The following is a 27,726-nucleotide window of genomic DNA, read 5'->3' as shown; positions in this document are numbered from 1 at the left end:
AAAAGTAAAATAAAACAAGACAGGGGTTTTATTAGTTTCTATTACTGGTACACATTTCTACAAACCCAGTGGCTTACCACAACACAAATGTATTATCTTACAGTGCTGGAGATCAGAAGTCCAAGATCAGTCTCACTGGGCTAAAGTCAAGGTGTCAGGAGGGCTGGTTCCTTCTGGAGGCTCCAGGCTGGCACCATGTCCTTTCCTTTGCCTTTCCTTCTAGAGGTTGCCTGCACTCCTTGGTTCACGTCCCCTTCCTCTATCTTTGGAGCCAGCAGTGTAGCATCTTTCCATCTCCTTCACTCACTCTGCTTCCATCATCACATTGTTTTTTCTGATGCTAACCCTCCCGCTTCCCTTTTATGTGGACCCTTGTGATAACATGGAGCCCACCCAGATAATCCAGGACAGTCCCTCCATCTCAAGATCCTTTTCTTAATCACATCTGCAAAGTCTGTTTTGCCATGTAAGATAACATATTCAAAGGTTCCCGAGACTAGTACTCGGGCATCTTTGAGGGACCACTAATTTGCCTACCACAGTGACTTTGCACGGACAGATGATGTTGGAATTCCATGAATCAGAGTAATACTCTCAAGTCTCTATAATTTAGGCTTTATAGAAAAGCACTCTGAAGGAGAAGTGTGGAGTGCTGAGAGAGTGTATGTCACTGGTACTATGTCCCTCTTAGAAGGCTTGGGATGGTTTGATGCCTATGTTTTCTTATGGCTGTGGTAACAAAGTACCACAAGCTGGGTGGCTTTAAAGAACAGAAATTTATTCTTTCACGGCTCTGCAGGCTTGAAGTTCAAGATCAAGGTGTCACCAGGGCCATGCTCTCTCTGAAAGCTCTAGAGGAGAATCTGTTCCATGTCTTTCTCTTAACTTCTGATGATGCTGTCAATTCTTGGTTTGTAGAAGCATCACTCCACTCTCTGCCTCCTCATCACATGGCCTTCTCCCTGAGTGTCCTGTGTCTGTGTCTCTTCTCTTCTTATAAGGACACCAGTCAAAATGGATGAAGGCCCATCCTAATGACTTCATCTTTACTTGATTATACCTACAAAGACTCTATTCCTAACTAAGGTCACATTCACAGGTACTGGGGGTTAGGATTTCAGCATATCTTTTGGTGGGGGACACAATTCAACCCATAGCAGTGCCATGTCACAGGCTCCCGTTGCACAAGCAGCACTTGTCCACTGTATTATGATTGCTGGTCCACCTCCCTACTCTCCTACCAGACCGCAAGTGCTGTGAGAACAAGACCATGGCAGTCATACTCACCACTCCATCCCCAGGGCCTGGCACACAGTACACAAAATATTTTTTGAATGAGCGAATGCCCCCGGAATGAGTAAGGAGATCCCTGCTCCGACTGTACCTGTTGCTCCCTCTTGCCTTAGTGGCCTGCCTGGATGTGATTGTATCTGGCAATTACTCCCATTTAGCACCACAGGGGAGCCTTAGTTTGAAAGAAATGGACAGCAGTGGTCAGAGTCACTCCTGTGGCTTCACACCAGTTCTGCCTGGCAATAATCCAGGTGCAGATGTGAAGGTGAGTGCTGTACGCTTATCCCCAAATTGGCCCACCTGCAAACTCACTTGGAGGCTGCAGTCAATGCTGCAGGCCCAGTTCCAATTATCCCAGCTGCACAGACTCACTGTTCAGAGGGGAGGGGAAATGCCACACGCCCAGTACCCTGAAAGTTATCTGACTCCTCATCTGAGAGCTTCCTCACCAGTGTCAGAGGTGGGGTGGGTGGGACGAGGTGGGAGGGAAAAGTGGTGAAAAGCAAACCCTTTGCCCTGGCTGTTATTTAGAAACCATGAGTTGCCCTTGTTGACGTCACCTGTGGGAGTTCAAAACAAGGGAGAAGCTGACCTGGCCCCATGTTCACTTGCTACATGGGTTTGTGTAAAGGGATTTGGAACTCTTCCAGGGCACGCAAATGTCAATACGGGAACAGTAACCACAGACAGGAACTAATTATTCCTCTATATCTAAAAGCACCACCGTTTTAATTACTTGGTGTGAGGTGCTGAGGGGGTGGCCTGAAATGAATTCTGTACAAAGGAAAAAAACAAATTATGGGAACCTTGAACCAAAGAAGCACAAACTCCTACAAACAGTTGGGACAGCGTCTGACCATTACACTTATAAAGTCTCATGGACTCATTTGCTCAGCCGTCTTATGAGGTAGGAGGGCAGGAATTGTACCCAGGGAGCCCCAAGCACAGAAGGCAGAGGAGGATGCTGACCATTCCGGAGACTCAGGCCTGAGCCTGGGACCCCTTGGTACCTCCTGGCTAAAGGCATAGTTTATAATAACTGGATTTTGTCCCATCCAGTAAGACCCCAGGCCGTGGTGGTTTCTCGGAGGATGGAGAAGGCATCAGGGAGTCTGGCTGGGGGACTCTGAGACCCCAAAGCAAAGGGTGTCGGGAGGCCGAGAACTGCCGTGCACAGGAGCTGAAACACTGGCCGTGGGGCCTGCAATTATCATTACCCCAATGAGACGTGTCTGGCTGTCCAGAACTTTCTAGTCGTTGATGAAAACCAACCTGTTAACGCTTTAGGAATTTGCTGGCTGGCTCCCTCTGCTTCCTCGGGGATGGCATTTGCAGCAGAAGCAGGCCAGGTGTGGGGTCAATGAAGATGAACAGGAGCAGGTGGTGAGACGGGGTTCAAGGAGAGTGAGCTAGGTGCGGGTTCGGGCGGAACCGCTGACGTCTGGACCGGCTCCAGGGGCTCGGAGCAGACATTAACATCTACCCGGAAAGGGAAATAAAATCCCCTGCTGGCAATCCACAGAAACCTAAAATTCGGTGGGGGTGAAATGGGGAAAATTGCACTAAAGGGGTAAGACGAGAAGGCGGGCTGTTCTGCCGCGAGGACGGCGGAGGGCTTCCGGAAACCGCCCCGCTGTTTCCGGTTCTGCAATCCTTTCTTTCCGCGGTTCCTTTCTTTCCGCGGTTCCTTTCTTTCCGCGGTTCCTTCTTTCCGCGGTTCCTTCCGGCTGACGTCCTGTCTCTGACAGAATCCTTCCCTTCCCTCAAGGCAGAGCTCAAAAGCTTCCCCTCGGCGAGGAGACTTGTCTTGTCCTCAGACACTGCCTGGAGCCACTGAGTCGCCGCGTGAGCAAGTAGCCTCCAGCTTCGGGTGCTGCTGCCCAGTGATGGCCGACCCCGCCCCGCCGAGGAGTCTCAGGTACGAGCTCTCTTTGTTCTCAAAACTGCAGATGTTGTTTGTGCGAGTCCCCAAACACCGCCACCCTCCAGTGGCTCCAAGCAGAATCACGCTCTTCATCCTGTTCCTGCCAAAATGTTAGCCCAGTGCCAGGGGCTCTGTGACCCAGTCAGATTATTATAATCAAAGTCTGTTGGGTGATTGTCTAGATCATTTAAGTAATATTGTCACCATGCACCGTTCTAACTTTTCTTTAACTCTGAATCGCACTCCTCCCCTGCCCCCCTTTTCTGAGTTCAAATCCTCTTGGAGGGGGTGCTGTGGTGGCTCCCCTCCAGCATGGCCCCGAGGACCCACCCACTGTTCACACCTTGTGTGGCCTCCTCCCACTTGGTGCCAAGGTTGTGTGAACAATGGTGTGTGAACAGTGTAATATGGCAGAAGTGAGTGGGCCACGTACAAGATTCGGTTCTAAAAGACACTGCAGCTTGGGGTGTCTCTCTCTCTCATCACTTACTCGGGGGATAGCCAACTGCCATGTTATGAGCAGCTCTGCGGAGCTGAGGCCTCTTGCCAACAGCAACATGAGTGAGATAAGAAGCTGGTCCTCCAGCCTCAGACAAGACTTCCAATGTCTGCAGCCCAGGCTGACAGCTTGACTACAACTTCATAAGAGGCCCGGAGCAGAGTCACCCAGCTAAGCTGCTCCCAGATTCCTGCCTGTCGGAAACTGTGGGAGACAATCAGTGTTTGTTGTTTTAAGTTGCTAAGCTTTGGGGTAATTTGTCATGCAGCAATAGCTAGCTAATAACCAGGGCTCTTGGGTAGGTGGGGGACCTCAGGCTCAGCCCCTGCCAGCAGCCAGCCAGGGCAGCAGGGAGGGGAGATTTACTCACAGGACTGGGGGCACAGCCAGGAGAAAAGAGCCCCAGGTCTGGGCTTGTTTCTGTGCGATGGCAGCAGCCTCTGCAGATGGAGGGTGCTGGCTGAGTGGGTGGAGCATGTCCCTGGCCAGAGCACAACTTTGCGTCGCCTTTCTGTGCTCAAGGAAGTCCCACGTTCAATAAATAGTGGCTATTGCTGTAACTGACTGTGCCATGGTCTTAGTTTGGACCCTACTGGGGATTTCCTTTGGTAGGAAGGTGTTAGGTTTTTGCAAGTTCCAGAAGGTCCAACTGTTTGGAGCAAGCCTAGTGCGCGTGGACAGAGTTCATTGCTGGGGGCAGGGCTGCCATGGGCTGAGCAGGGCAGGTGTTGGTTGCACAGGGCACTGCAGGGCCAGCCAGGGCAGTGAGTCAGTGGCCCATCTTCCCAGTGAGACCAATGGGTCAGTGAAGAAAGAAGCTGTGACCCGGTCAGTAGACACATCTGTGTCCAGGCTCATCAGGGCCCTGAACACCCAGGGCAGCTAGTGCCAGCCCTTGCCCAGTGGGGGTGAGGATTCTAGAGGACATGCTGCTTGATCAGAACTGGTTCACATTATGGGTGAAGGGGCCGAGGGGCTGTGGCTGAGCAGAGGTGGATTGAGAGCTGTAGTATGTGGCCCCGTGGACAGTTCTGTCGTGGCAGGGCCACTTGTCAGCTTTCCTCCATGCCAGCCTTAGAAAACATCCCCAACCCTGGCTTGATGAAGCAGTGAGGACTCTTTCAGCTGCAAGTGGCAGAAACCTAGCTCGATATTGATAACAACCAATACTTAACTTAGTGCTTGCATTTCCTTTCTGTATATTAACTCAGGGAATCCTCACAACAACCTAAAGGTGGATATTCTTATCTCCATTTTGTAGATAAGGAATATGAGTTAGACTGACCCAGGTCCCGCTGCCGGGAAGTGATAGAGCCAGGATTTGGCTTAGGCAGGCTGGCTCCAGAGCCCATGTCGTTAACACCATGGAGAGGAAAACTCTCTCTTCAGGTTCACCAGAGGCTCAAACGATTTCACCAGTACCCGCCTCCTCACCAGCTCTCAGGCAGTTCCTGGGGTTGATCTAGTCTCTTTCCTCTCCATGTGGCCGTCAGCAGCCTAAGGCTTACACCACACCCAACTGTTTAAACAACAGCACCAGAAATTAGTCTCAGTGAGCTCCCTGGGGTCATATGCTCACCTCTGAGCCACTTTCTGTGGCCCAAGGCATTTGATGCTCTAAAAGGCCAGGGCTGGGTCACAGGCCCTGAGAGCCAGGCCTGGAATCAGAACCCCAGAACCCCATGGCCTAAGAATGGGGAGAGGGGTCTTATTTGCCCAGAAAACAGGGGAGCAGGTGCTGCACAAACACAGCAAATGTGTCTGAAACAACATTACTGTCTTCCAATATTTTTTAATGGGGGATGAGGGGATATAACAACACCATTAAAGAATGTTCTGGAAACACACACACACACCCCTCTATGCCACACCAAACACAACTCTTTTTACTCTTGCTTATTACCTCCAGGCCTTGTCCCCACACATACATCTTTTAGGCAGTGATAGCCCACAGTACAATTCTCCTGTCTGCCTGGAAGATCTTTAGAGACTATGGCTAGCCTGGGGATGGTGTGGCTAATTTCCTTTCATACGAGACATCAAGGAATCTTGTCACTGTGGGCCTCTGACCATAAGCTTATAGTTTCCAGGGTGTTTTTTTTGGTTGGTTTGTTTTCTCATGTTGGAATTTTGCCCTTGTGGCTCCATGAGATCAACAGTGGCTTGTTTCTGGGGTGCTGGAACGGGTAAGACGGGGAGGCACCAGGTGACAGTGCTGGCCTGACCTCCCCCTCCACAAGCCACACAGACAGCCATTGCCAGGGTCCTGGGCAGGGGTGGCCCTTACACTTGGGCTCATCCACAAGAGTCCTTCACCAGGCACTTCCGTGGGGCTGGCTTTCAATGCCTGGGCCTGTAAGCTGATGGCCAGGATCATTCTGTAAGGCAAGTGGTCACAGAAGGAATAATAAGTATAGTGCACTTTTTGGAGCACATTCTCTAAATGCCAAGTGCTATGGAAAGCTTTTTTCCACACATTCTTTCACTGAACCCTCATAACAACACTGCGATATAAGTACAATTGTTGCCCCTGATTCACGTGTGAGGTTTCATAAGCGACCTCATCAAGGTCACACAGGTGGGGAAGGTGGAGCCCTGATTCAGACCCACCAGTCAGAAGCCATGTTCACAACCACTTTGAGAGGGGGAGCAGGAGGTTAAAGGGCACAGACTCTGGACCCTCATTGTCCAGAGATAAATCCAGGCTTTGCCACTTACTGGCTGAGTGGCTCTGAGCAGGCTACTCCATGTCTCTGTGCCTTAGCTTCTCATCTGTAAAATGGGGCAGTGGGGGGGGGACTTTCAATACCTACTTCAGAGGGTACAAGCATTAATGCCCATACTTATGAGGGTACAAGCATTAATGCCCATAAAATACTTCAACTTTGGCCAGGAACAAAGGAAGTGCTCAGTAAATGCTAGCTATTACTGTTATGCTGATGCAAAATCTTGAAAGAGAGTGAGTCTTCACGAAGGGGGCTGAGGACCAGTTCAAATGGGACATGGTGCTTGGCACTGGGTGGGAGTGCAGGAAGGAGGGATAGACCCAGAGATACATGGATGGAATAACAGATGTGTGAAGTGAGCTCTAAAGTACAGCAGACTGTGACTTGTTCTAACATACCTTTCAAAGACAGAGAGGAAATTGTTTAATTCTGGGTGGAAATCTGGAAGAGTTTCAAGGAAGAGGCAGCTTTTGACTTGGACCTTGATAGAAGCCCAAGACCATGTAGATAGATGAGGAGGAGACATTTTTAAAAGAGGCAAGGAAGTAGGGAGGGTGTGGAGTCCTGGCATGGGAGTGGAGGGTCAGTTCTGGAAGACAAGGAAAGAGGGAAGTATAGAGGGAGGGCTGGAAATGGGGGAGGAACCCAGAGTGCCCAGCAGGGTACCGCAGGAACTTGGAGGTGTGGCTCGGGGAGGAGGTCTGCCTGGTAGCAGAACAGGGGTGTTTATGATAACGTCCTGCAGCCTGGGCCACGCTCCCCACCACCTCGTCTCTGTGTTTAGGACCCATGGGTGTCACAGCCCCATCTGCCGCCACCTGGGTGGGCCGTGCTGCTTCGCCCAGGATCAGTGGCAACCCCTGCCCACACAGACCCCAGGAGGGAAAGCAGTCACTCTGCTCAGACTTGATTCCTCTTCCAGGCCCCGTCCCTGAACAAAGCCAGCATTTATAGCTCGGGCACTGTAGGGTAGGGTTACCCGGGCTGTTTATGACTTGGGATAGAGGATTTTCCTGGAGAGGAGAAGCCCCTTTCTGTCCCATTTGAAAGCCATTTGGGCTTTTGGGAAGGGGCTGGGTGATGGCATTTTGCCCTTAAAAATACAGTGAAGACCAGAAACGAAAGAATTCTGATGAAGTCATTCTTCCTTCCAGAGAGCTACTTAGGGCTTGGTGGGACTCCCAGATTTCAGAAATGTGGGAAGCCCACAGAGAATGGCGGTTTTGGTCAGGAAGAGCCGTCCTCCAGGACAGGGGAGACCCGTGGTGCCCTAGCACCAGGCCAGCCTGCTGGAGGCGGGGAGCAGACCCCCAGGCCCTTGCCCAAGTGTGCTGGGGCCCGTCCCTCTCCGGTCTCCTGTCCAGGTGCTCCACCTGCAGAAGGAGATGGGGCTGAGGGACTAGCCGGGCTCCCCTTGTGCTGATGCTGTGCCCTCTTCTGAAGCCCCTTCAGGCCAGCAAGCTGGGAGTAGGGGTGGGGCATTGAGAAGATTTTCAAGCCGCTGCCACTCTCCTTACTGGGAGCCATGGCTGTCCCTTTGACCCTGAGGCCCAGACTGAAGGCCTTAGCTCATCTCACATTCCAAGGGCCACCCAAGGATCCCAGGCCATGCAGAGAGATGGGTGATCTCTGGCACCCCTCTCCTCGCCAGGGCATGCCCCAAGCTGTCCCCACTTCCTACTGCACTGTGTGATTGAGGGGCTCCAGGAAACCTCTTTCCTTTCCCAAATTGTGCCTTCAACCCCTGCCATGGTCAGGCATTTCCCTGGTCAGAATCATCACTTGGGCTCCAGGGTCTGTGTCTCCAGAAGGCTCCCCTGCCAAGTAGGCATCACAAGCCAGGCAGGGGGGGAGTGGATTAGGGGCAGGGAAGCAGGCAGAGGAGACAGGACTTGCGAGGATTTGGCAAACCCAGGAAAGAAGAGGGGTTTGGAGAAAGTTTTTGACCAGAGTTTAAAATCTGGCAGGATGATGAAAAGTAAAGAAGAGAGGAACGGAAGTAAAAAGGGAGCAGGAGGGAAGGGATGGAGAAGTAGGAGAGAGAAGGAAAGGAAAAACAGAGGAGTGAGAACAAGGAGACAGGGGTCAGAAAGGAGAAAGGGGGGAGAGGGAGGGGAGGGAAAGAGGGGTGAGAGTGATAGAAGGGAACCTGGAAGGGGGGAGGGAGAGGAGGAGGCAGAAGGAACATGGGGCGGGCAGGTCTTCAGGACCTGGCCTGCCCTCTGTCCTGGGTGTCCTGGTGGTAGGCCCTCGGGGGCAGCCAGTGCCTCTCAGTGGGGACTCCTCTTCCAAGGTTCTGGGCTGGGGGCTTTTTATCTCACCCTCTACCCACCAGTTTATTACCTGCCAAAAAAAAAAGCTTCTCTTTCCATTTTGGGGGAAAGAAAATATAAGTATTCCCAGAAAAGTAGAGGTCATTAACTGTGGGAAGCAGTTGGTTACCTATCCAGTAGATAGACAGACATGCACACATGCACATGCATGCACACATGTACACTTACGTAGCCCTCTAGACCTGCCAAGCCGAATATGGTAGGCATGCTGCTCTGTGTTGTACAGAACAGATATAGAATACTTCCATCATTGCAGAAAGCTCTACTAGACTGCACTGCTCTAGGTTCTTGCCAAAGCCCTGACTGTGCTTAGGTGCTCACTTTCCCACTTATTCTGGAAGGTGATGCAGAGCCCCAGGCACACTCGGGAGCGGGGTGGGAGGGGGGTGTTCATTAGCTTAAGCCAATCTTGGTAATTCCCTGCTCAGTGATGGGTTTAGTCTGGGTCTGCGACGCAGCCCTGGCCAATGAGACATAAGGGTTATTCTGCTAGGGGAGAGGGGGTAGCTTCTAGAATATCTTCCTCACTAGAGACACTGGCAGGAAATGCCTGCTCCTTCCCTGAGCTCCATTCTGCCTGTGTTAATCCCCCAGAACTGCCACATCTACCCAGCCACTCACTGGCAGTGGCAATGGGCCCCGAATCCACCAGTTCTGGGGTCCCTGGACTGCTGGTTGTGTGATGTCGTACATTTTCCTCATGTTTTAGTTATGAACTTTGACTTACAGCCAAAAGTATCCTAAAACATACAACAGTTTTTAATGGAAGAATTAAAGCAAAGCACAAGACCCCTTGTATGCTGGGGTCTGGGCCCTGGGGACTGGTCCCAGCAACAGGAGAAAACAGCAATTTGCCTGGAAAACATTGACAAGAAGCCAGAGCACGTTGAAGGGCAGCTTGTTAAAAACCACATATATACAATGGAATATTCCCCAGCCATAAAAAGAAACGAAATTGAGTTATTTGTAGTGAGGTGGATGGACCTAGAGTCTGTCATACAGAGTGAAGTAAGTCAAAGAGAAAAACAAATACCGTATGCTAACACATATATATGGAATCTAAAAAAAAAAAAAAAAAAGGTCATGAAGAACTTAAGGGCAAGATGGGAATAAAGACACAGACCTACTAGAGAATGAACTTGAGGTTATGGGGAGGGGGGAAGGGTAAGCTGGGACAAAGTGAGAGAGTGGCATGGACATGTATACACTACCAAATGTAAAATAGATAGCTAGTGGGAAGCAGCCGCATAGCACAGGGAGATCAGCTTGGTGCTTTGTGACCACTTAGAGGGGTGGGATAGGGAGGGTAGGAGGGAGGGAGACCCAAGAGGGAAGAGATTTGGGGACATATGTATATGTATAACTGATTCACTTTGTTATAAAGCAGAAACTAACACACCATTGTAAAGCAATTATACTCCAATAAAGATGTTAAAAACAAAACAAAACAAAAAAACACAACCTGGTGAGGCTCAGGGATGGGGGTGTTAATGAGGTGTGATCCCAAAAGTGCGAGACCTGAGTGGATTCTGCAAAAAGCCTGCTGGCTTTGATCCCTCTTCTCTTATAAAATGTTATTTGTGCTCTCAGCCCCTCAAATTCCTAGACGGACGAATCAGTCTGGGTTGCCCATGGAATTTGAAAAGAATAAGTTTTCAAAAAACCACATTTGGAAACAATAGTTACCAGAAGTGTCTGGGTCTCAGAGGAAAAACAAATACCCTAATCCTGGGTTGCCCCTGTTCTCCAAGCATCCTTACAACTAATGCCTTCCACCGTGCGCCCTCCTAACAGGAGACGTACCATTTAATGAGGAGCTACTTCACCCTGTGCTCCTGAGCCATGAAAATGAAATATGACCAGATGCAGCAGCTGTGCCCTAGCAGATTCCTCGACACCCTTCCCTAGGGAGCGAACGGTCCCAGAGGGCCGAGGGCTGCTCTGTCCAGTCCCACTCCACCACTGTCTCCTCAGGAGGAGCTTGCTGTGTGGCAATAACAGGAGTCAGCTGGTCTCTTACCTATCTTGAACATTTTAAAATTCTAACCAAAGCTATATACGTTCTTAGTTTTAAAAAATCAAATAGTACCATAAAATTTATAGCAAAAACAGCAGTGTCCTGATTTTGAAAATGAGGCAACCACTTTCAGTACTTTTTGGAGTGCATGTACCTGCATACTTCTATATAATAAGCTTATAATTCTGATTCTTGATTTTTCAGCTTTAGATTTAGCCATTAACTGTCAAATGACAACTTAGCTCTCTAACACTCTGTCCCAATCCTAACACACACACACCACACACACACATGCATACACATGCTTCCCAAACTCCCATCCCTTCAATATAGTTGTATCACAATTTTTACTTAATCTCTATTCAGTATTGACATGATTGTAAGTGTGTAAATAATACATATAGCACACAGTCTACTATGTTTACATTTTTCTCTCTTTTGAAGAGCTTTTGGGGATTTTTTTTAGGAGTCAGTAATTGCTTTTCTTTTTTCAATTGTTTACTTTCCATGAATCTATGATTAATTCAGCCCCTAACTTTCAGTCAGAACCATAGACATTTCTCCATCAAATTCAATACACCCTGTAAGCTCAGTTCTCCTTTGCTGGGGCCAGCCCTGTCTGGGCCCCTGTCCTCTTGCTTCAGTCTGGTTATGGCTGAGCCTGTGTGGATCTGCCATCTGGGCAATAACAAGAACAAGCCAGGTAAACAGGTTTGAGAACAACTCCTTGGTGAGCACACGCTGCATGGTAGGGGCAGAGCGTGAGGGCCAACAGAGAGTAGCCCAAGCAGCGTGCTCTGCAGAAGAAACGGAAGGGGTTGGCTGAGAGTGGGGAGGTTATGCGTATGTGTGTCAGGCCGTTGGGCACAGAGAGCAGCAAGCATTCATTCTGACCATGGTAATCAGAGAAGGCTTCCCAGTGGAGGTGGCCAGTGAGCTGGACCTTGGGCAGTTAATAACATTTCAATATGCTGAGGAATGAGAAATCCCAAAATCGTTTGCAGCAGAGGAAAGAGTATAAGGAAGGGAGAGCAGAGACCTGAAAGTGAATTGTAAGGAGTGGTTGTGTGTTGCCAGAGCATGAAACGGATGCACTGGGAATGAGGCTGGAGGGGTGAGAGCTGGCCTAGATGCAGAGGGTGAGGGCACCTGTGCACACATGGGTGCCGAGGAGGGTATGCCAGCAGTAGTCACACATGGTCTTGTTTATTTCATTCTAATGGCCTGTAGCTTGACAAGGAACATGCACTTTATCCTTTGCTAAAATGGAGGCACTGAATATCAAGGTTTTGAGTAAGAGAGTGTCCCTCTGCTGTGGGACAGGACGAGTAAGCAGAGGCCAGAGGGAAGAATTCAGGGACAAGACAATAACCACAGCCAGGAGCTGGAGGAGAGATGCGTGCAAGAAATGTGTTGTTATTTTCTTAAAGTCTGTCTTATTTACCACGGTATCCTTAGAACCTAGATGTGTGTGTGCACAGTGGGTGCTGGTGAATATTTGATAAATAAATGCATGACTCTCCCTAGGCCCATAGTTCAGCCATTGGCCCAGGGAGTGGACCTCAGGTCCCCACTACCCACAGACCCATCGACTTCCAACTCCTTTCCCGAGAGCTGGGAATCTCCACCATCTGTTGCCCCCTTACCCATCCCGCAGGGACTGCTTGTCTTCTTTTCTGGCACCATCTCCTCTGAAAGCTTAGGCTTTCTCGGACCCTGAAAAGGAGATTGTTTCAAATCCACTCCTCTTTCGTCCCTGCAAATACCTCTGAAGAAGGGGATCCCCAAAGCCCAGCTTCAGTCTCAGATTGGGAAAGAACTCTATGTGAAAAATAGAAACCCAAGGAGATAGCATCTTCCCGATTCTTCCATGGAGCACAAATAAACACAAATGAGTATCTTCGCACTTTGCCCTGTGCCTAACATGTGACGGGCCCTCGGACCATGCTGTTGTTATCAGTAATCAGCGCTAAGTGCTACCTGGAGTCACCCAAGGGGCTGTCCTTGGGCGGGATGCTGTGGGACCCTCCCTCCCCTCCCAGCCTGTGGGCAGCAGAGCCCCGGAAACAATGCCGGGTCAAGGTCAGTGCTCCCGGCCACACTGGCGACGTCTCCACTCTGAGTACTCTGCACGCTCCAGCCACCTCTCCAGGCCCTGGGGAGAAGGGCTGTGAGGTCACTTCTGGCAAATGCATTCCCCTCCACATCCTCCTTTTCTTGAGTCAAAGCAACCCGTGATTCAACCTCCAGGGAAAAGGAGTAAAGAGGAGCATTGAAAACAGCCGGAAGGGCCTGAGGAAAGGAGGTCTGCCTGAGTAACTGATGGGGTTGTATGATGGAAGCAGGGACATTGTTGCTTTTAGAGACAGATTAAATCTCTGCTCTCTGCAATTTACTAGTTTTGTGTGACCTTGGGTAGGTTTCAGACCTCTCTGAGTCTCAGTTTTCTCATCTGTACATTGGGAATCATAGACCCTAACTCTTGGGTAGTTGTGAGGTTGAAAGTGGCCAGTGCTGGTCCATCAACTGTGCTTTTACTGGCTGCAGCAAGGTAAAAACAGCAACGGGGGAGTAAGTGTTCAGAAATGTTTGTAGAGTTTGAAATTGCCTGACATCCAAGCATGTGATCAGGGGACTTGCCTCACTGAACAGGGTGTGGACCAAAATATTGACCTTCATTGGACTGGAAATACATTCTAAAAACTAAAAACAAAAATCTGGTCCTTCACCACCGATAGTTTGGTAAGCACTGTTGTAAAGAGTATGGCCTCCCAGTACATGAACTGGGGAATGCTCCAGCAGCACTGGGTTGGTGTACTTCCCCTGGCCCCAGCTGTCCAGGTTGGTCTGTGGCAGCCTCCCCCTTCCTTTCCTGAGGTGTCCTCCATGCCTGGCACTGGTCTTCAGACTGGATCATCACCTTGACTCTTGCCTCCAGCTCAGCCCTCACATCCAACCAGTTGTCAAGTCCTGTCTCGCCTCCTACCTATGTGGCCCTCATTTATGTCCCCTTCCCTTCAGCCACACTGCCACTAGCAGAGCACAGGTCTTCACTGCCACAAGGATGCTGTGGTCCTCCCCACTCAACTCCATCCTCCATGATGCCTGCAGAGGGAATTTTTAATTTATTTAAATAAATATTTGAAATTTGAGAATAGTTTTAGATTTACAGGAAAGTTGCAAGGGTAATAGAGGAGTTCCATATACCTTTCACCCCTATACAGAGGCTGGAACCTAAAAGGCAAACAAGAATTGAATTTTATTTAAAAGCTCCATCGTTCCGCCAAGGGGTTTAGCATTTATAAAGAGGACCCACACGTACACACACGAAACATATAAAAAACGATGCTGAACTCAACGGACTAAATCACAAATGATGGAAATTCAGGCACCAGCAGGAGAGGTATTTGGGAAAAGATATTTCCTGTCTGTGCTTCTAGGGTCACACCCGTCTGACTATGATCCCTGGCCACAGAGTCCTTGAATCCAGCTCCCCTGGCCCTGGAGAATTCGTCAACCACTCCACAACACGCTGCTGGATTTGATTCCCATACTGCCATTGTCTCTGGGGCAAAATCACCCATCCAGTCCAGAAGTCAGCTTTAGGGACTGACACACAGGCCCCATTTGGGCAGATCCAGCAAGCAGGGTTTCCAACCACACAGGCATGCTGCCATCACGTTAGTCATCAGATGTGGGCCGTGACGAGGCCCTTAGACAATATCTCAGTGGACAGATGGGGAAACTGAGGCCCAGAGAATGGAAGGGGCTTGCCCACTGTCAGTCATCCTTCATTTGTTCACTTGTTAATTCACTCATTCAATAAACATTTGGGGAACATCTTCTACAAACCAGATCCCATGCTGTTGGAGAGAAAATGAATGTGATTCCACAGTTTAAAAAAAAAAAACAAACAGTCCAGGCTCAGTGGTGCAGGGACATCCCCAGAATTCCTTCCAGGACACTGCATCCCCCATGCTGGAGTCAGAGTACTTGGTTCACTGTGAAGACTTGTGAATAGCTCTGGCCAATCTGGATGGAGACTGAATCCCCACAGGCACCATTCCTTCCAGCTAAAGCTTTTTTTCCTCATCAGTCACTGGTCTAGTTCTCTCTTTGCTACTTCCAATCCATTCTCTCCCCTTGCGTGTACCCTGTGTCGATTTTATTTGCCCCTGGAACCCTGGCACCTAGAACAGTGCCCAGCACATGGGAGGGGCTCAATGAATATTTACCAAACAAATGGAAATGCTACAGAAACTTGAAAGCACCAGGACTAGCAGCATTGTGGTTGGGAGGGTTGCACGTGGTAGGGTTCAGTCACTGAAGCTACTGGGGAGGTCTTGGGTTCAAATCTCAGCCCCGCTTCTGGCTAGACAACTAGCTGGGTGGCTTAGAACAAGTCACTTCCCCTCTGTGAACCTGTTTCTTCCTCTACCTCACAAGATCCAATAAGACAGCACTTCATAAAACACCTGGTTCTTCGTGTGCCTGACACATAAAGGATCATCTAGTAAAACAACTTGATTATGTTTGCCTTTTGTTTTTTAGTTTGTTCTTACAAAGATGGGCAGCTGGATGTTAGGGAAGGAGAGCAGGGACAGGGAATAGACTCCAACCAGGGGCTCTCTTAAAATTTACTGTTGTCATCAACCACTGAGATCTGGGGATCCTTTGTTACCACAACATTACCTAGTCTATCCTGACTAATACAGGACCTCTTTGGGAATCTGATGAAAGCTTGGACCACAAGAAAACTGCATATTCATGCAAAATTTAGAACCTTGCAACTTCAATATCATAAGATTTCATCTGTTTCTAAGATCCTTGATGCCACATGGCTTCCTTCTCTCAGCCTTGGAATCTGGGGCACCTGGGTGTGAGTGATGCTGGGTCAGGGGTCATGAAGGCTTGAGAGGTTAAGATATGGCAGAGGGGGACTGACCCTGTCACCACGGAGCAAGGCTCGAGTTGTACAAATGAGTCAGGAGCTGGGGAGAGAGCTTGAGTCCAAACTTGGTCTTTTTGGATGCTTTCTTGAGTCTGAGCTTGTTTTACAGATGCTTTCATTAGCCTAAGCTTCTTTTTTGAATGCCTTCTGCTGCCAGCTACATTATAGCCCCTCCTAGTGTGACGACATGTTGCTATCAAAGGGCTGCAGAAGAAGTGGTGCTTGTTGCTATTGTGAGCAAACACTGCATAAACAATCAGCTCACATGCATGTGCTTCCCAGAGCATGTGACCAATGGCTTGGAGGTGGCTCAGGCTATGAGGTGGAGGGAGGGGCATTTTGAGGTCAACAGAAACCTCACTTGAGGGGCATCTCCATAGGTGGGAACAGAAGAGAGAGTCATTGCCAAGGCCACATGCGCAGGATCGCGGGTCACAAGTACCGGATAGAGCTGAGAACAGGAGGGGCTTCACATTCCAAATGTGACTCTCAGCTTGAGTCACACGTGGAGCCTCTCCTGGGTGATACATTCCCCTCTAGCTGAAAGGGCGAGCTGCTCCAAGGCTGATTGGTGAGTTCAGACAGCTGCCCAGGGATGTCTCTGGCCACTCAAGGGTGTACACTTCAAAGTGGACAGTCAGGGGTGAAGGAAGCACCTCAGCCTGGGGTCAGGACTCTTGGTTCAAGTCCTGGCCTCACTGTCAGCCACCTAGGTGACCCAAGGCTAGGTCACCCCTCTCTGGGCACCTTGCGTACTGGGCACTGAAGGTACTCTCCCAGCTTTGAAGGGCCTCACACAGAGGTCTCCGCCAGCTCAGGGTCAGGGCTGGCTTCTGGGGCACTGGCAAGTGACTGACAGGTGCAGCGCGACCACCCCCTTCTGTCAGATGTTCACAGCTCAGTCTGTGGTCAGGGGCCACAGGAAGCCTCCCTGCTCCCCAGTATCCCCCACAGGTCATTAGTATTCGGTGTAGGAAGAGAAGACCACTCACCTGCAGTTGCAGCAGCAACTAAAGACCTACAGCTCCACCATTAGAGCTTCACACCTTTGGATGAAGCAGTGTTTCCTATTAAAATGCAAATGCCCCCAGGCATTCACAAGGTAACTTGTGAAGCTGTTATCAGTTAGGTACACTCTCTATGAATTGATAAATAGGCCCTTCCCAAGAGCCAGCTGGCAGGGAACAGATTTGGATAAAAGGGAGGAAGGAAACTTAAGTACCTAGAGGATGGGAACAAATTTGTGTGGGAGCATGATAATTAGATGGGTAATAGCAAATACTTACACATCATGCATTATGTGCCAGGCACTGTTCTAAGCAATAGATATAGATATGGATGGGGATTTACTCATTTAATTGTGACAGTAGCCCTAAGGAGTAGGTGTTATCATCACAATGTTACAAATTAGGAAACAGAGGCACAGAAAGGTCATGTGTGCTGGCCTTTGTCCCTCCAGATCCACCCTTCACCTTTCTCCCGGATGGTCTGTGCCCTGAGGGGCTGATTTACAGTCAGCTTTACCTGCTCCCTTGTCCTCTGGCGGGAAGACAGGGAGATCAGAGTATTTGCCCAGCTCCCTCCCCACCAGCCCTTTCAGTCCTAGAGGCAGAACAACCTCCTCTGTAGGAGTTGCCCCATCCTTTATGAGTTCCCTTTCCCCTGTGCACACCGCTGTAAATAACCCCTTCTGCAAACTCTGTGAGGGGCTGTCTGTTTCCTGTGGGACCCTGCTCAAGATGACTCATCTCGTGAGAGGCAGCACCAGGTTCAAACCCTGGCAACCCAGCTGCAGGCTACCAGGAGCCGCTCATCAAAAAGGCCAATGGCCCATGGCCCTGCTGCACACCAGGGTCTATAGAATGGAATCTCGCAGGGCTTGGTATGGTCAGTGTCTCACCAGGTGAGGTTTGCAGCCTTGAGACTGACCAAGGGTCCAGAACATTCCTGCCATTCATCTTGAGTGAAATGACAGCCACAGTCTCCCTGCATACTTAAATTCTCTCCCACCATCAATCGTCCAAGCATGCATACTCTAATCCTTGGTAGTTACGAAGCCCTTGCTCTATGGAGAAAGGGAGTGTGCAGATGTAGCAAGGTGGTGCAGACCCAGAAGCGAGGGAAAGTTACTACTAAGCTTGGATAGGTCAGGGAGTTCTGTAGAACTCCATCCCCATCTGGCCCATCCCCGTGCATCTAGGTACCCTTTCCTGAACCAGCCTGAGCAGCTGGGCATCCATCTGATTCTCCAAGCTAGAAACCACCTCAGGAAGCCTCCCTTGTGTGCCCAGCCAAGCCCACAGACAGCCTTCTCTCCCTCCTCCAGACTCATAGATGAATAGATTTTTGCCAAAAGTTCCACCCAGTCTTCTGAATGGGAGCCACTGCCAGGGTTCAGCATTCTCTCTATAGTCTGTTGACAGAGGAATACACCCCTGAAACATAACTAAATAATCTAAGCACCAGGGTCATGGCCATAGCCACCTCTGTTGCTCCCCCACACCAAAGCACAGCAGACCATGTAGAAAACAGCCAGTGGGGCCTTGAAGTCTTTCAGTCCAGCTCCTCACTTTGCGAAGGGAGAAGCTGAGACCCAGAGAGGGACGTGACACACCAGTTCTCCTGGCTCCCAGTGCACTGGTCTTCCCCTGGCACCCAGCTGCCAGCAGGGCCATTGGCTGCGGGCAGGTGATGACTCCTACTGGCCAGAGGCTACTGTGAGGTTGGCAGGAGGAGTCAGGGCCCTGCAGCCTCCCCACCATGACATTCCAAGGCTCCTCCAGCAGATGCTTGCTTTGGAGCCTAAAAGCTGCTAATTGGGAGGAATTGGTGTGACTCATGTACCAAACACTGTTTTTGTTTTTCCTCTTTCTTAACAATCTCAACTATTCACTATTTTTATTTCGGGGCCAGATGCAATTTCATCATTTTCTTTCTCCTTGTCCCATTGCCATGGGAACCCTGGGCCCCCTCCCTAGCTGTCATGAAGGTGCCTGCGTGTCGGTCAGGGAGCTGATGGAGGGGCTCACGGCCACCGCAGCAGCTGCAGCCAAGGCAGGACTGAGCTCGCACACCCCAGCCTCACTCTGAGGCCAGCCCAGGATGCTTGCCTTGCCTGCCCCATGGCATTCCTGCCCTCAGCTGACCCCTCAGTCCCCCACCACTTGATTCTTCCAGGGTCCCAGACCTGCAGCTCCTCACTCAGGCCTTGCCTTTCCCAGAAAGCTTCCTCCACAGGCCCTGTCCTGTGCCCCTCCCCCAGCCTCCCTGCCTCCAATCTTCCACCTGGGTCCATCCTCCACAGAGCTACCAGAGTCATCTTTTATGTTTTAATTTTTATTTAACCAAAGTACCACATACACGTTTTTTAAAATTGTGCTAAAAATCGATGAAAGACTGTAGTCCTCTGCCCTTTCAGCTCTTTCTCTGGTTGGGACTTTAGATTTTTGAAAAGAAATTGTGTGTGTGTGTGTGTGTGTGTGTGTGTGTGTGTGTGTGTGTGTGTGTGTGTGTGTGTGTGTGTGTGTGTGTGTGTGTGTGTGTGTGTGTGTGTGTGTGTGTGTGTGTGTGTGTGTGTGTGTACACCGCTATTTCTTGAATAGTTTGTTTTTAGCAAAATCTCTTGGCTTCCTGTCATGGTAGTTTGGGATTTAACACTTTTACCCATGACTCTCCCACTTGCTTTACTCCCATATTTTCAAAAGCACAAATTCTAGTGGAAGTAGTAAGCAGTGTTCCCATTATTAGACCTGTGTAGAAATTGTTCATGACGGGTCAAGTAGTGACAGTGTTTACTGGCTTTGGCCTATAACTCTGTTTCCGCCTGGAGTTCATCCCTCAGACCTGGGCCTCTGGGGTTCCTGTCCTGGGCCCCATGCTGGCCCTCCTGTGGCTACATCTCTGTGGAAGGACCGAGGCATTCACAGGGCCAAAGTGATGTCCCTTCCTGGGGCCCACACCCCTCTCCTCTAGACCATGCTTTGGGTTCCTGGGACCCCAAATTCCCTAGTCAAATGGCCCCAAGCCCACTTCCGGGGAATCTTCTCCAGAACCGTCTCTCCCAAGAACGGTCCACACTGGTGGGTGCACCCTCCTCAGCCCTGGGGGTGGCCAAGAGGCAGATGCTTTCTGGTGGGGTGTGGATGGAACGCAGATATGAAGGCTGTGTCCACACATGTGCACAGGGCCCCACGTGTGGCAGGCTGTGGGGGAGAGCCTGAGCCGGGGGCAGGACTAGACTTAGTAATGGCTTTCTTCCTGTCTCCCACCCACCTCCATTTCCTTGGTTTTCTATATTCCCATTATTCCCCTTAGTGTTCCAAAAATACCTGTCACATGTTCATCAGGAATTTTACCAAATGCTCCAATTCCCTCAAACCACCTAATCCATCTATTCTGTTTTCCCCCTTCTTATGTAAAGAAACTAAAGAAGAAACACTCAACACCCACTGAGTGCAAGGCAATGTGCTAGGTGCCGGGGGATCATGCAATGAGCAAGGCATAGCTCCTGTCCTCCAGGGCTTGCAATCTGGTGAGAAGGAAGCTGGGCTTCGAGGCAGCTTTCTGAACTCTACATGGATCCAGGCACCCATGATGGCTGGGTTGGGGGGGGGACCCAGATACACAGAGAAAGACAGGCAGGTGGGATGCAGGGTGTGATGTTTCCATCTTATGGATCCATAAACTTTAAAAAAATAAATTTATTTATTTATTTTTGGCTACGTTGGGTCTTCGTTGCTGCATGGGGGCTTTCTCTACTTGTGGCAAAGGGGGGACTACTCTTTGTTGCGGTGCGCGGGCTCCTCATTGCAGTGGTTTCTCTTGTTGCAGAGCACGGGCTCTAGGCATGCGGGCTTCAGTAGTTGTGGCACGGAGGCTCAGTAGTTGTGGTGCACGGGCTTAGTTGCTCTGCGGCATTTGGGATCTTCCTGGATCAGGGCTCAGACCCATGTCCCCTGCATTGGCAGGCAGATTCTTAACCACTGCGCCACCAGGGAAGTCCTGGATCCATAAACTTCTTAATTTGAAATTTGTTCAAACAAATTGAATGGGAGAAACATAAAATCAATAAGAGAAATAGAAGCAAGTTGTTTATAGAACCCTGGGGGTGGCTCAGAGCATAGTTTGAAAACCATCTCCAAGATACTATAGCAAAGGTGTTTATAGCCATGTTGCCTGTTTGCAACTGTAAGTGCCAAATAGGGACATCACTTGTTGCTACTTGCTCCACAGGAGTTGAAATTAAGCCAAGGGCTTTCCTTTAGCCAGGGAGATGGGAGTTTCCTACCTCTACCTTAACTCAAAGGAATAAGTGGCTAATAGTAGATGTGAGGGGCGGCACCACGCTGGGGTGGGTTGTTCAGTTCAGGGTGAGTGGATCCTGTGCTCCTCGAACCATGTCATGGAGACACCCACATACTCCAGAAAGCACCAGGCGCCGCTGTCTGTCTGGTACCCATCTCTCCACCCATTCCTCCATTGGCTCACTCATCACATGCTTGGGGAGCACCAAAGTGTGCAGGTTCTTTGTCAGGTGTTTGGAGCTACAGTGGTGAACCAAATACCTGAATCTTGGGGGCCAGTGAAGGAGACAAGGCACATGCCACAGAATGGGTACTGGTCAAGTGTTATGGGAACTCAGAGGTGGGAGAAATCTCCTCCAGCTGAAAGGTTCAGGAAGGGCTCCCTGTAGGAGATGACACTAAAGCTAATCACTGAAGGCTGGTGGAACCTGGGGAATCAGAAGGAGCCCATTTGGGGCCAAGGCTCTGGTTGGAAAAGCATGAGGAACAGTTCCTTTCAGCTAGAGCATGGTGGTGTGGAGGTGGGTAGAGCAGTGGTGAAATACACACACACCCAAAGCTGCCCTGGACCCAGACCCATCTGGACCACACCAGCTCATACATGCATCTGTGTCACCTAGGACCCTTTTCTAGCATTTTCCACGTGTGCATTTTGTCCTATTAACTCTAGCTTGAGCACCCCAAGGGACAGCACTATTTCATCTTTCGTAGGACAGGTAGCTGCATAAAGGGGATGTGCAATAAAGACTTGCTTGGGACTTCCCTTGTGGCGCAGTGGTTAAGAATCCACCTGCCAATTCAGGGGACATGGGTTCGAACCCTGGTCTGGGAAGATCCCACATGCCACAGAGCAACTAAGCCCATGCGCCACAACTACTGAGCCTGTGCTCTAGAGCCCGTGAACCACAACTACTGAGCCCATGTGCCACAGATACTGAAGCCCGCGACCCTAGAGTCCATGCTCCACAGCAAGAGAAGCCACCGCAATGAGAAGTCCGCACACCGCAATGAAGAGTAGCCCCCGCTCGCTGCAACTAGAGAAAGCCTGCGTGCAGCAACAAAGACCCAACGCAGCCAAAAAAAAAAAAAAAAAAAAGCTTTAAAGCTTTAAAAAATAAATAAAGGCTTGCTTATTGAGCTCCTCCTGGCTCTGGGATACAGAAATATAGAGATGGTGCCCTTCCATCATGGCACTGACACTTGAGAGAAAAGCAGCAGGCACAGGCTCTCGCATGGCTGGCTATAAATTCATTCCCCCGCTTACCCTGAAGATTGGGCAGAACAAACAAGGGCTGGACCTGGGTTTTAATCTCAGCTCCCTGCTTAGCTGTGAGACTTAGGGAAAGCTATTCACCTCTCTGAGCTTGCACCCAAATTTATAAAAGTGGTGCTTGTAACCCTTCCTCACAGTGCTATTGTGGGGCTAAGATGAAACAGTCTGGAAAAGCGTCCCCCACAGTGCCTGGTACCAGTAGTGGCTGTTTCACAAGTATTGGTCCCTTTCCCTTCCTCAGTTTGAGGTCTCAGTTTTCTCATCTTTTTAAATGGCCAGTTCAGGCCAGGTGATCTGCTTGTAAAAGTCCTTCTCACAGCTGTAACAGTTTCTGATTTTAAAAAAATCCAAAAAGATAGGGGCGGTTGGAGGGCTTGTGTATTGTTCTCTGTGGTAAATCAGCCCCTGTATGAAGTCACTTCACCTCCCCGGCGTTTGTCAGGTTTTCCCTTTGTGTGCGGAGAGTGTTGGGACCTGCCAACCCGCACCACCCCGAGCCACACTGGCTACTTCTCCGTGTGTAAATGGCTTTACCATCGTGTGCAGCTTAACCATCCCTCTGCAGTCCCGCAGAGAGGAAAACAGCCTTTCTTATGCAACCCTGTCTGGAGAGACAGACAGCAAATGAGCACGGCTAAAAATATTTCATTTTCGTGTGTGTGGTGTGGGGCAGAGAAGGAGGGGCTGTGGGAAGGTGGGTCATATTGCCAAATGCTCTGGATTTTTATCTGCGCTCAGCCGGGAATACAAGAAATAACAGGAGAGTGGTAGCTCTGGCCACGTGGAATCTATCCCATGGTGCTTTCAGTCCAGGATTCTGATTCCTCCTCCTCCTTGCTAGCTCATGCACCCAGCCTCCAGGTGCAACCCCAGGCCTCAGTCATGGACACCATCAGTGCCCTGCTCAGATTCTCAAAGCTCCCATCCTCTAGCTTCTTGGAGCTTTGCCGCTAATGGCTAGCACCTGTGACCTTCGGCACGTTGCTCTTGGACACTGGAACACAAGCGTCCAGGGGAAGCTGCACGTGGTAGGAGTTGGTCCCTATCCATCCACCCCATAGCCAATGACTGACCGGAGAGGGAGTACTGAGGTGTCATTCACATCTCAGAGCTCCCCTGGGATCGGGCTGAGCATGGAACTCCACCTGCAACTCCACCCTGCCTGGCTTCTTCCCCTGACGCAACCTGCTCCACCCCTCCCTTACCAGTTTTCCCTGGGAGCACACCTTTAACCAGTCCTTCGCTCCTGACACCTCAGCTCTGAGTCTGCTTCAGGGACAACCCCACTTATGAAGCCTTCCTCCGGGAGCCCATCCTGACTCCAGACCAGCTGCCTTTTCTGCACCTTCCTAATGAACTCTCCTCTGATTGTTGGCAGCAAGCATTTAAGTGCTGTGTTCCTTTGACTCCAGGATGACCTGGGTGTTTTTAAGAAGGAGGAGATCTGCATTTTGATCAGCTTGCCCCGCTCCTCACGTTATTCTTATGCGCGCTATATTTTAAGAACCTCTGTATAGAGGATTCTTGGAGTATTCCTTATCTCTTTTGCCAGACCACAAACTCCTTGTAAGATAATTATTTTCTTAATGTTTTGTGCAAAATGCTCTGATATGCATCAAGCCATTTGATCCTTCCAACCGCACCATGTGGTAAAAAAATTTAAAAAGTGATTATCCTCACTGTGAACAAGCAAGACTCAAGAATATTAAATGGGAGGGGTAGAAAAGATTCAAGGGTAGAATGGGTGGTCTAGATGACCTTTAAGACCCCTCCAACTATGACCTTTTAGTCTATTCTGTTTTAATTTCTCTGTGTCTCTATTCAAGTTAATCAGCTGGTTAGGAGTGGAGGAAAGGAACAAAGATGTGTGTGTATGATCTATTAAGTATGACAATCCAATGAGATTGTTATTATTACATCTATTCGTATAATAGATAAATAAATATACTTATATATAAGTATATAATAAAACAGGCTCAGAGCAGTTAAATGAAATAATAATCGTTGTACTTTTTTAAGGGCCAGTGACAGAAATCTCGCTCAAATTAACATAAATAGAAAAGAATATTTATTGCAGTATCTGGCTTCAGGCCTGGCTGGATCTAGGAACTCTAACAATATCAAGTTATTGCTTCTTCCATGTGTCTGGGAAAGAAGATTCCAAGCAGTTCCCATGTCATTCTTAGAGTCCTAGTCCCAGAGGAAAAGAGAGTGCCCTTTCTGATAGCTCTTGGGGAAGAAAAGAAGGCGGCTTAAGGAAGACTCTAATTGGCCCTGCCATGATCATGGCCTGATACCAGAACAAATCATTTTGGCTAGGTTGATGAGTCCTTGAATGCCCAGACCTCAGCCTTGTGCCCATACCTGGCCAGGAAGGATAGGTCAGCCCCATATGAATCACAGGGGAATGGGAGAGAGAATCAGGGCAAACCAAGGGACTGAACCACAAATGACTTGCCAAAGGTCAAGGGCTTAGTAAGTGGTAAAGTTAAGATTTGAACCCAGGTCTTTTGTCTTGATGTAGAGAGTTGGTTCCTTTACTCCACAGCTGTGATCCACAGTACCTAGCCAGTACCAGAGGCACCATCACAGTCAACATTAGCAGCCATGGCAGCTGTTAAGTTTTTAACATAAAGGGCACCTTTAACTTTTCAAATTACTTTGACCAACACTCTCTTTTTCTTCATCCTCAGAAAACTGAGACATGTGGACTAATAGTAAATTCACATGCAGTTGTGGGAACCAATATAGAGAGATCCATGTATCTTTCACCCAGTTTCCCCCATGGTAACATCTGGTGAAATTATAGCACAGTATCACAGTAAGGATGTTGACATTGATACAGTTGAGAAGACACAGATCATTTCCAACCACAGGATCCTACATGATGCCCTTTTATAGCCTTATACACTTCTTTCCTGTCCCCATCTCCTCCTTAATCCCTGGCAACCACTGGAGAGCCACATGTTCTCTATTTATATAATTTTGTCATTTAAAGAATGTTGTGTAAACGGAATCATACAGTGTGTAACCTTTTGGGGTTGGCTTTTTTCACACAGCATAGTTCTCTGTAGATTCAGCACAGCTGTTGCATATATCAATAGCTTATCCCTTTTTATTGCTGAACAGCATTCCGTGATGTGGATATACCACCAGCTTGTTTTTAACCATTCACCTGTTAAGGGACATCTGAGTTGGTTCCAGTTTGGGACTGTTACAAATAAAACCGTTATTAACATTCATGTACATGTTGTTGGGTTTTTTTAAGATTTAGTTTTTTATATAAATTTATTTATTTGGTTTTTTTAAATTTTTGGCTGTGTTGGGTCTTTGTTGCTGTGCGCGGGCTTTCTCTAGTTCCAGCGAGTGGGGGCTACTTTTCATTTCGGTGCGCGGGCCTCTCATTGTTGTAGCTTCTCTCGTTGCGGAGCACGGGCTCTAGGCACGCGGGCTTCAGTAGTTGTGGCTCGTGGGCTCTAGAGAGCAGGCTCAGTAGTTGTGGTGCATGGACTTAGTTGCTCCGCGGCATGTGGGATCTTCCCAGACCAGAGATCGAACCCATGTCCCCTGCATTGGCAGGAGGATTCTTAACAACTGCGCCACCAGGGAAGCCCCACGTACATGTTTTTATGTGAACACAAGTCTTCGCTTCTTTGGAATAAGTGCTTAGGGGTGCACTTGCTGGGTCATATGGTAGTTACATGTTTAGCTTTTGAAGAAACTGCCAAATTGTTTTGCAGAGTAGCTGTGCCATCTTACATTCTCACCAGCAATGTGTGAGTGATCCAGTCTCTCCACACTGTCACTGTTTTTATTTTAGCCATCCTGAGAGTAGTGCTATCTCACTGTAGTATTAATCTGCATGACCTTAGTGACTAATGATGATGAACATCTCTTTGTGTGCTTATTTGCCATCTGAATATCCTCTCTGGTGAAATGCCTGTGCCTATCTTTGCCGTTTTCCTAACTGAATTGTTTGAGTTTTTTACTGTTGAGTTTTGAGAATGCTTTAGATATTCTTTAGATATTCTAAATACTAGTTCTTGTCAGTTACATGGTTTGCAAGTATTTTTCCTCAGGCTGTAGCTTGTTTTTCACCCACAGGGTGAAATAAAATATTTTTTAGAATAAAAGTTTTAATTTTGATGAGGTCCAACTTATGATTTTTTCCTTTTGTGGATCATGATTTTGGTGTCAAGTCTAAGGACTCTTTGTTTAGCCCTAGATCACAAGGATTTTCCCCCTATTTTATTTTTCCCAAATGTTTTATAGTTTTATGCTTTATATTAAAGTCTGCAATTCATTTTGGATTATTTTTTGTAGAAGGTGTGAGGTTTGGATCAAGGTTTATTTTTCTGCTTATGGATGTTCAATCACTCCAGCACCATTTGTGGAAAAGGCTATCATTTCTCTGTTGAATTGCTTTTGCAGCTTTGTCAAAAATCAGTTGGGTATATTTGTGTGGGTCGATTTCAGAGCTCTCTATTCTGTTCTGTTGATCTGTGTGTCTGTCCTGCCACCAATACCACACAATCTTGATTGCTATAGCTATTCAGTAAGTCTTGAAATTGAGTAGACTGATTTCTCCCAATTTATTTTTCTTTCTCAAAATTATTCTCGCTATTCTGGTTCTTTTGTCTTTCCATATAAATTTTAGAATAAGCTTATATATATTGACACGGTATCTTGTAGAAACTTCATTAAACCTATATATTAATTTGGGGAGTATGGACATCTTTACTATTTTGAGTCTTCAGTCCACGAACACAAACATAAATACACAAACAGCACAATACCACTTTTTTTTGGTCTCTTTCCATTTTTATTTATTAGCATCTCAGCAGCTATAACACATATGGATCAAGTAAGTAATAAGGTGTTCACTCAACAATAACAGCAATGTACATATATCTACGTATATTTCACATGCATTTAGAATTGGGTATACCTAGTCTCTGCTTCTAAGATAAACAGAGAAGACATTCATGTTAACTAAAACGTCCAGTACTATGTGATATGTGATTTAGTAGGTAAACACAGAAGAAACACAGTGGAGAAGATGCCTACATGTTCTCTCAGATCTGATTTGAGTTAGTGATTCTGACTCACAATACCACTTTTATAAAGATTTAAAACAATAACACACTAAAACTAAACACACATATTTGGTGAACACATTTTTAAAGTAAGAAAATGATGAATACAAGATTCAGGACAGTGGTTGACTCGGGAGGGGGAGGCAGGAAGATGGGATGGGAGAAATACATATGTTACCGGTGTTTCATTTCTTGGTATTAGGTGGTAGGTTCAAGGATGTTTATTAAAACACCTACATAAAAAAATAAGCAATGACTACAGCAGTGATGAACCATACTGACATATCCATGTTGTGCAGATCCTGAAGCTT

This window comes from Lagenorhynchus albirostris, chromosome 1 (assembly GCF_949774975.1).
Source record: "Lagenorhynchus albirostris chromosome 1, mLagAlb1.1, whole genome shotgun sequence".
Lineage (NCBI taxonomy): Eukaryota > Metazoa > Chordata > Mammalia > Artiodactyla > Delphinidae > Lagenorhynchus > Lagenorhynchus albirostris.
Note: the sequence above shows the minus strand (reverse complement) of the source record.